At 34.0% G+C, this 9,475-nt stretch overlaps 1 protein-coding gene across 1 annotated transcript in view; it reads right to left on the reverse strand.

Moving 5' to 3' along the window:
• Positions 1-9,223, reverse strand: part of LOC124362615 (acyl-CoA Delta-9 desaturase-like) — a 28,978-nt gene extending 19,755 nt beyond the window's left edge. The window contains exon 1 of the mRNA XM_046817276.1: positions 9,115-9,223. The gene's annotated coding sequence lies outside the window, so the exon portion shown is untranslated. The remainder of the gene's footprint in view (positions 1-9,114) is intronic.
• Between the last annotated feature and the right edge of the window lie 252 nt (positions 9,224-9,475).

Genomic DNA, 9,475 nt, shown 5'->3' on the forward strand with positions numbered 1-9,475 from the left:
TTATGTTTTACGTAAATTTGCTTCTGAATCCTAATTTAAAATAGTCCTTTTTCAGTTTTTTTCAATACTATTCTACACATTTCAAAAGTTGAATTAGTTTAAGAAATCTTATGAATCGTATATGACTTTCTAGCCTGGAATACTCAAGTATTATCATAGTCAGTTTTTAAATAGCTGTAAAATGTAATCATTATTTAAAATTGTAAAATTGGTAAATTTCTTTGATTACATAAATATGTTATGGAAACTATTTAAATAAAAAAAACTTTGTTCATACAACATCAAAATTTAATGAAAATTCTGAAATTTGAAACAGTGAAAAAAGGGACATTGATCTTATAATGTGTTTTAATTATGTAACAGTTAAAATGTCTAATGGTTTTTTGGGAAAATAAATAAATACATTGTGACGTATGTGTGATTGTCCTGAGGATTGTCGAATAATATGACAAACTCAATTATATTATATTATGCAATTATATTTGCTGTCAATGTTATTATTGTTTACACAGATTAACCTTGAGTGTATAAAACTCCCCTACAGCCTTGCTCTAGGTTATGAAGGTCATACACCAGAAGCGCTATGGTTCGCGGAAAAAAGTAAAATTTGAAAGTTCGAATCAATTTTTTTAATTTCCACTTACAGGTACATTACGATAGATTCGTGTTTTCCGTCGAAATGTATATGAAGAGTGAATGTGAATTACAATTGACTTTTGCATTCATTAGGAACCATTATTAGATATTCTTAGGCCCAAATATTTCACTATGTTATACTAATATTTTTCATACACTACACTCGAACATGAAGGTACTCAAGGGTAGGCTGAATGTAGTGTGAACTACAAACGTATATAAAATATTTGTTATATTGGCGGGAAAGAGAAAGATATGAACATATACGAACTGAAAGGGTAACAGGATTTCGGAAATTTGCCATCATTGTATGTTAAAAATTATAAAACAACGTTTCGAGGAGTGAAATCTGTCCTCTTCGTCAGGTGGGGGGCGGTATTAACACGTACAATAATACAGAAACTCTGACGAAGAACGTAGACTCTAATCCTCGAAACGTAGTGTTATACCTCTTATAAAATATAACGAGGGCAAATGTACGAACTCCTGTTATCCTTGCAAACCTTCTATCGTCGATAAGCTACTTTAAACAAATATTATGCGAACTATTTACTATGAGCACCGTCCTGAAGTAGTTACACACCCTGTTGAGTGAGTCATAGTAGTCACCTTTCCGTCTTTACTTATAAAATAATCCTTATACTCAATCGGAAGGAGTATGTATAGCTTGTGAAATATTTGTAGTTTATTCTCATGGAATTTACAATACACATTACAATTACATTACTACAATTTTTAAATACTCGAAAACCATTTGAGATCAAGAAAATTGTTCGTTAGAAAAGGTTTAAGAAACGTTATAAGCGTTTCAGAAAACTTTTTCTCTTGGTTTATGAACGGAGTAGCAAAGTTTTTAAAAAGGTGATTTAATATATTTTAGGAAGCAGAGCATGTAACATTTGTAATAGATTTTTGGAAGTAGAGTATACAACATTTGTAATAGATTATAGGAAGTAGAGTATACAAAATTTGTAATAGATTTATGGAAGCAGATTATACAACGCTTGTAATAGATTTTTGGAAGCAGATTATACGACATTTGTAATATATTTTTGGAAGCAGATTAAAAAAAACATATATTTCGAGCAGATATTTCATTGGATACATTCTTCAGCTGTTTTCAAGCAGGTTTAACATTCTAAGCAGATTTTTCAATAATGTTTGTGTTATACTTTTCTGGATTATATATGGTTCTGTAAACGTATTTTATTCGATTTTCGGTCTGTTTAAAAGTGTGGGTGGCAGATTTTTTGTGACATTATTTATGGTCCTTTGAACAGTAATTTACATTGATTTTCGGCCTGTCCCAAAATTAGGCTAGGTTCGGCATATACATATCTATTTGTGTGTGTGTGTGTGTGTGTGTGTGTGTGTGTGTGTGTGTGTGTGTGTGCGTGTGTGTGTGTGCGTGTGTGGGCGCCCGCGTGTGTGGGGGTGGTTTTAGCCTCTGGAGAGGGGGAGGGGTAATGTTAGGTGAAGCTACGAATAAATATTCGCTAAATTCTACCATGAGGACAATTGCAATATGCTGATTTAGGATAAAAAACCTATATAAAGTACAATTTGAAAGGTTTTCGTTCAAAATACTCAAAATGGATTACATATTTATTATACATGTATCTACAATTCACATGTTCACCAATCTTCCACTGTGTAATTTTCATACTTTATCTTACCTAAACTCTATGTATACGAGTGGTCATAACTTAAGAGAGAATTAAGACAAGTCTAGAATTAATGTGCATGAAGGCATATACGCGTATTTCTATAAACAAGGCACTTATCTGTCTTACCATCAGTACCGAACTTTACACAACCTCCATCGGGATTACCAATGGCAGCATTCGTTGTAACCTCCGTTAGCCATTTCATTATATTTTTGTAAAATTTAGATTGGATGGCTGGCCATTCAAAGCAACAATATGGTTGTGTCACCAGCGATGGGTATCTAAATGTCTCCTCCTTTTGTACGCATACTACCTCGTCTTTTGTCGCTGTGCCATCAACTAATCGTTTACTAGTTCGAATTGCAAAGTAAAAAGTATTAAAGTCCACCTAATTCAACATGTTCTTGTTAATTATGAATTTCACATTAACAAAGACGGATCTATCTCGAGATTTGCGATTTCATTCAGATACATACGATTAGATACACGTAAATATCAATTATACAGTATAATTATTATAAGTCTCTCAGTTTAAAAACCTTTATGAAATAATAAATGACTCTTTATTTATTAGAAGTTTCAACACTTTAGCATTCGCAAATACGATTGTCAGCTGTTGTACGTACAGACCTGCAACATTTAGTTGCAATGAATACATACATATTGCAGTAATGGAAAAAAGTTGCAGACAGTGTGTGGCTGTCCTAAGTTCTTAAAGTAAAACAGCCTTATCGCCCCAGATCTCCCTGAAATACCTAAAGTCCAAATAGCTACATAACACTAATTCACTTTCAGCTCAACTTTATCCTGGCAGCACCAATTAATGATTATTTACAGCACAGGGAAAAACAAGGTCCGTGTACCACCGGCGGGACAAATATTGAGGAATGGTGTAAACGAGATAGTCTAAACGCAACAAACACTTGGCCCGGGGGCGACATTTTTGCCGGGTCCTCTGTTGTTTGTGAGGCGCGGTGCAGGGCCCATCTGCCCGCCTGTCTGCTGCCGATCGGCCGCCACTTTCTCTGCCGCAGGCCGCGAACTGCCGGTCCTCGAGCTTGCGAAACGTCATCGTCAGACATTGTTGATGTTTTTATCACGAGCCGAACAAGTACTAAAATGCAAGCAATGTAATTCTATCACAAAGCCATGTTGTGCACGCAACAGTCCAAGTGTGAGTGAACCACTCTGCTCTCCCTACTCGCATACTTCTTGTTGTTCCTCTTCGTTCTTCTTCTAATATATGTCCTCTTTTCTATCTGATATTTCTAGTTATGGCCTCAGAGTATCATAAGACCCGACAGGACGTAACGAAAGTCTTTGCTGAACTCAATGCAACAAATTTGCCGGACAGGTGGTTTTTCCGAACTGTAATTAAGCTGCCACTTGACCTTTTGACACCTAAATTCATAGAGTCCATAAAATCTCTAGGACCTTGCTATCGAGAGTTATTACACATATGGACAGACAGACGGACGGAATGGCCTTTGACCTTTAGACACCAAAATAAAAAGGACTCTTCTTTGAATTAAACGAAACCTATGTATCAGGTTTCAAATTTTCAGGACTTTTCTATCGGGAGTTATTACACATATGGACAGACAGACGGACTGAATGTCCTTTGACCTTTAGACAACAAAATAAAAAGGACTTTTTTGGGTTAAAATAAACCTAGGTATCAGGTTTCAAATCTCCAGGACTTTTCTATCGGCAGTTATCACACAGACGGACAGACAGACGGACGGAATGTCCTTTGACCTTTAGACACCAAAATAAAAAGGACTCTTCTTTGGATTAAAAGAAACCTATGTAACAGGTTTCAAGACTTTAGGACTTTTCTATCGAGGGTCATATCACAGACGGACAGATAGACAGACGGACGGTGAGATACTCTTTTAAGAAGGACTTGTCATGTCCTTAATAGATTCATAATACTAATTATAATTATTATTTATTTATTATTTTATTATTGGAAATATGGATTAGTTAACTGAATTTTATTCTGAATTAGTCGTTATAAATTACTTTGATACAGTTTGGCTGAATACGAGTAGATGTTCGTACTCCACGTACTCAGAATCAGAGTTGACATATATTTTAGATCGTGTGTTTTATGGCTCTCCTTGTACTTGCATGATAAACGGTACTTACATGACACAATTACTTTAGTTATGTATTTTCTTATCTCACGGCACTTCGAATTCATCCTGTATAGAAAATAGCTGAAATTACTACATCAAACTTTCATTAAATTTCTATTTAAAGCTCTTGAGGGTATAGAATTTAGAAGTTTCACATCCTCATAAACCTTATGCCATTGATCATTTTTTTATTATTAAAAAAGGAGAGACCGATCCTCTTCTAAGCCTTATTCTGTCCGTCCTCATGGGCCATTGGCCTGTGCGATGGATGTTATCAAACAGAATAAGGGGGAGAGTCAATACTGTACGAGGTTGATGGTACTGATAAAAAGTGCAACGGTCACAGACAGGATCTGAACCTGCGCTATCTCTAACTCAGACCCAAAGTCCAACGACAGACCTCTCGGCCATCGGTACTCCCAAAAATCCATCCATCCATCGGTCTTTGGTGGTTAAGGTAGGCTATACTAGCAAATACCCCGATACTGGGAGAGTTTGGGAGAATTTCGGTATTTTAATTTTTCACTAATAATTAAGCTTTTCAACTTTATCTGTGTTACGTACCAATTCTAAATTTACTCCTTTTCTCACCTAGGACATCTAGAACTTTGAGAACTTGCCTGAGATATCCTGATCTATATATTTCATTGCTTCCGTATATTGTATTACTGTGCTTATCTGTTTAAAACGAAATTCTGATGTTTGAAAGATAATAAAAGGAAATAAAAAAGAAATAATAATGAGGGCATAAATAATAAAATTTGACTCAATATCAGCAATTAAAAAGTAATTTCGTTTTTAGTTTAAATATGTTACACGACAGTGCCAAGAAATTCAATACCATGGCACAAAATGTTTACAAGAAGGAACTACCTTATGAGCAAAATTGCTTCTATCTTATCGAAGTCATTGATAATTATAATTGCATTTGTCGGTAAAAATAATATTTATGTACAAAGCGTAAACTAGTTATCATAATTTCAATATTTACTTACGGAGGCAAAGAGCGAACAAGATTTATTCATCTGTTGTATACTCATTATATTACTCATAATTTATTTACGCCTATCACATTTTGGTAAACCTCATAGTATATAAATCGATAGACTTTAGAATGTCTAATATTCATAAGAATATAAATGGCACATATTCTTTCAGAATTTCTTATTGTTATTATTGTTATGGCGATGTGCAAATTTATCCAATTTGAATCTCAGGTGCCCCCAGAGTACTTATGATATCAATATATTTTTTAATATTTTAATGTTTACTATACTGATGAACAGAGTTACACTGAATAGATAAAAATGTTAAATGATTTTAATATTCTGGAACTTTTTCAGTACTTGTGTGTATAGGATTTGTGTACATATTATGTACTCGTACTAGCAGTTACCCGCTCCTTTGCACACAAAGTAGGTGTAGCACGTGTATGACCACTGTTGGTTCGAATGGATTATATTTCCGATGCCAATGTTGAGTTTTCCTTGTTGTCACAATAAATAAAAAAGTGTTTTTTTTTTGTCAAAAGACAACTATGGGTGTTATAACAGTCTTTAAATTTAGAGTAAAAGTTAGATAGTAAATTTGTCTTTTATTTATACATTACAGTACTGACCAGGTACTGCGTACGTAATATTTGCTCAAAATGTACAGTTAGAAGAATATTTTTACTAAACAATTTCGTTATCTGGACATTTTCTTATCCCGTCCTCAACTGCGCGGCTGTAGAAAATGTTGAAAATAGAAATGTTGTTATTATCAAGCTTACTCTATGCTTTCAAGACTATAAATGTAAACACAATGAAAATAGTGGTTAAATTAAGTAAGTTTATGGTTGCTTACACAGAACAGTTGATTACATTAAACAGGCTCTTTCAATTAATAATGTTGGTTTGCTGCAATGAAACTTTAGAGACTAGTGAGGCTTAGCCCGGATGAATTTTTGAAATAAGAATATGTCTATATATTAACCAAGGTCCAAATAATTTCCATGACAATTTTCAGTACACTCGGTTGAATAGTTCACGCGTGAAAGCGTGACAAACAAACACTCACTTTTGGATTGATATACCAGTTAGATACTATACATTATTACAATGTTAGTAGTTTTTAATTAAATACTAATAAACTGTTATTCGGCAAAATTAGGCCACTCAGAGAAGATGGCACAGGATGACAATATACTGGCAAGGTAGTTTGTTGCCATTGTGACATCAAACCAATGAACCGGCATGTAAATTGCAACACTTGTAAATGTAAGCAGATGCTAATAGTGAATTTAAATGTGCCGCCGGGCCAGGCTGATTGAATGAGCTTGGGCCTACTTTGAAATTTGGACTGTCGAGCTGAGAGGCCGTTGGCATTGGTGGCTTACGTGACAATAAAATTACAGTCTGCTCTAATTATTGTGTCTATGTCTAACGATTTTAAGTATATATGCAATGAAACCGAAAAATGCATACGTAATTGTAGTATTATTCACTCCGAGCATGGCGAAATTGAAAAAAAAACTTAATCCTAATCAGGAAGAGATTTGGTTCAGAGCAGTAGTACCATGGGTGTAAAATTGTATGGAACTCTTAATCTGGTCTCATGCATAGGGTTCAACATATCATGCCCATAGTGCTTTAAACGACCTCTGATACCTTTACCATCAGTTTTGATGCGAGAGTCATTCTAATCCAGAATTCACTATTTTATACCATTTAAGTTGTACTAACCCATGTTAAAAAAAATCACGATCTGTCCTCTTCAAAAATGTATGTAGTATTTACCAACATTCTGTTCATCACTAAAAAGTATATTAACAATACATTTTTTAATAACAAAAATCGTAAATGCTCTTAGTTTCTTTTACACTTTTTGGACTTTCAAGACGCCATTTTTGAGAGCACATACCATACCTGAAATCAATGTGGAAAAATAAATAATACTGGTAAAAATCTCAGAATAATTTACATTGGCGAACCTCACTTACATTTTAAAATCAAACTGAAAGCAAAATTACACTTGCAAAAGCTTAATTCTCTCAGAAATTTTTCAGAATATAAAAGTTTCTTGGTGTTTTTTGCAAGGTAAATGTCATGGAATCACGTCTATTCGACCATATGTGACTATAAAATAACGTAATTGAGTTGACAAGTATTCAATCGTGCACTAAACATCCGGCGTCTTTTGTTTGAAGAATGTTGTATAACCTAACAAGTGCTGACGGACAGAATGAAGTAACGGCACAATGCAATGGTAAATAAATATTTACTTTCTAATGTGACACGTGACCTTCACATGGGTTCTAGGAACCAGGACTATTAGTTCTTTATTTGTTGATATATCAAATCAAAGAAACACTTTCAAATCCATCTTGCGTAAGGTGCCAATTAAGTAACGTTTCAGGTTTCTTGTTAATAAATTGCATTACATATATGTAAGATAAGTAAGGACATTTTATGAACTATCTTAGTGTATTTGTGTAAATACTGTCGTTAATATGGAAATGTTAAAAAATGCAAGTTTACTGTTCATCAGTTTATTTCAGAAAAACAATATAGATAAGAGTGTTACAAATTCTTTAATTATAGCATGATTTCGGTTATATACGTGAGAAAAGTACTCTGTAAAGAACAAAAATCCTCAGAATGGAACGAAACCTAATACAATTTTATAAAATGCAGCTCGTTTTATTTCTCAGTCATTTTCTACCCTAAAAAATTGAACGTTTCAAAAGGAATATTCCTTACACAATTGAAGTTCACTGAAGTAAAGCCGTCAAGTAAAAAAGGTTCTATACAAAATTAGTTATCTATCGTCCAGTCCTCGTATTACCTTTGTTTACAAAAATCTTTTAAAAAGATTATTAATGCAAATTAATTACACAAAAAAGCTGTAGATGACAGTTTCAGAAGAGATGAAAGTACAATATTATCTATTTCTGATTTGTTAGATAAAATTCCTCGTGCAATGGATGAATCACTTGACACCACTATGGTACTTGATTGTGCTAACCTCCAAATTGTGTTGTAAAATCATCAATACTATTATAAAATGTATAAAGTAGTCATGACTGTCATGTTTATCAATGTTTTGCTGAGAACAGGTATTATAAATATGAAGATAAATGTTGTTTGAACTAAAAAAATCATATAAAATGATGCTCTGACCTTCTTTGATGGATTTTATGATGTTTGTAGGCCATTTCCCATAAAAATGTATCAATAAGGGAACTACGCAATAATTGGAGCCCAACGTATCTATGACTAGAATATATGCAAATGATTTTAAAATATTCAAACTTTCTTTCATACTTTTTTCATGATTGAGATTTTGTAAACTTTTTGTAATAGTTCATGAATGAGGTAGAATGATAATTTTAGTCTGACCAAACGTTTTAACTATCAAAAAGAATCGCTGACTTTCTCGAATTGTTTTTTGGCTTTGATATTTTGACCCCAAAAACAAGTGTTGTTCCTTGGAGCAAAAGAAACCTATGTAGCAAGTATCAAGTTTATGGGACATTTCTATTAAGGGTTATTACTCAGACATAAAACAGCACGATTTTCAGAAGCAACTGCCGGGTCCTTAATTAAAAGTTTAATTTATATATGAACTAAATGTAATATAATGAACTTATCTATGTATATGTCTATCCTTAATCAGTTTGGATTACTCACCTACTGAGACGGTGGTCGGTGCGGTGCTGCACGGTGTGACGACGGTAGGAAGACGACTTACTGTCTACAGTAGGGCTCTGTCCCGGACAACTGTCACCAACACCACCGCCGTCACCACCACCACCACCACCACCACCACCACCACAGGCGCCTCCAGTATTTGCATACCTTGCCAGAATCTGCCCTGACTTGCACTATTGGTTATTGTTGCTTGCTTACCTCTGCAATCGGCTTGTACTAGTTATATCAACTGATATATCGATTACCGTCTTCAAGACAAATCTACATCACGAGGTACGTAAAGTCTTCAGGAGTTGTATTCTGCAGTATTGTTTTAAAACAATACTTATTCTTTATAATA

Source organism: Homalodisca vitripennis, chromosome 5 (genome assembly GCF_021130785.1).
Source record: "Homalodisca vitripennis isolate AUS2020 chromosome 5, UT_GWSS_2.1, whole genome shotgun sequence".
Lineage (NCBI taxonomy): Eukaryota > Metazoa > Arthropoda > Insecta > Hemiptera > Cicadellidae > Homalodisca > Homalodisca vitripennis.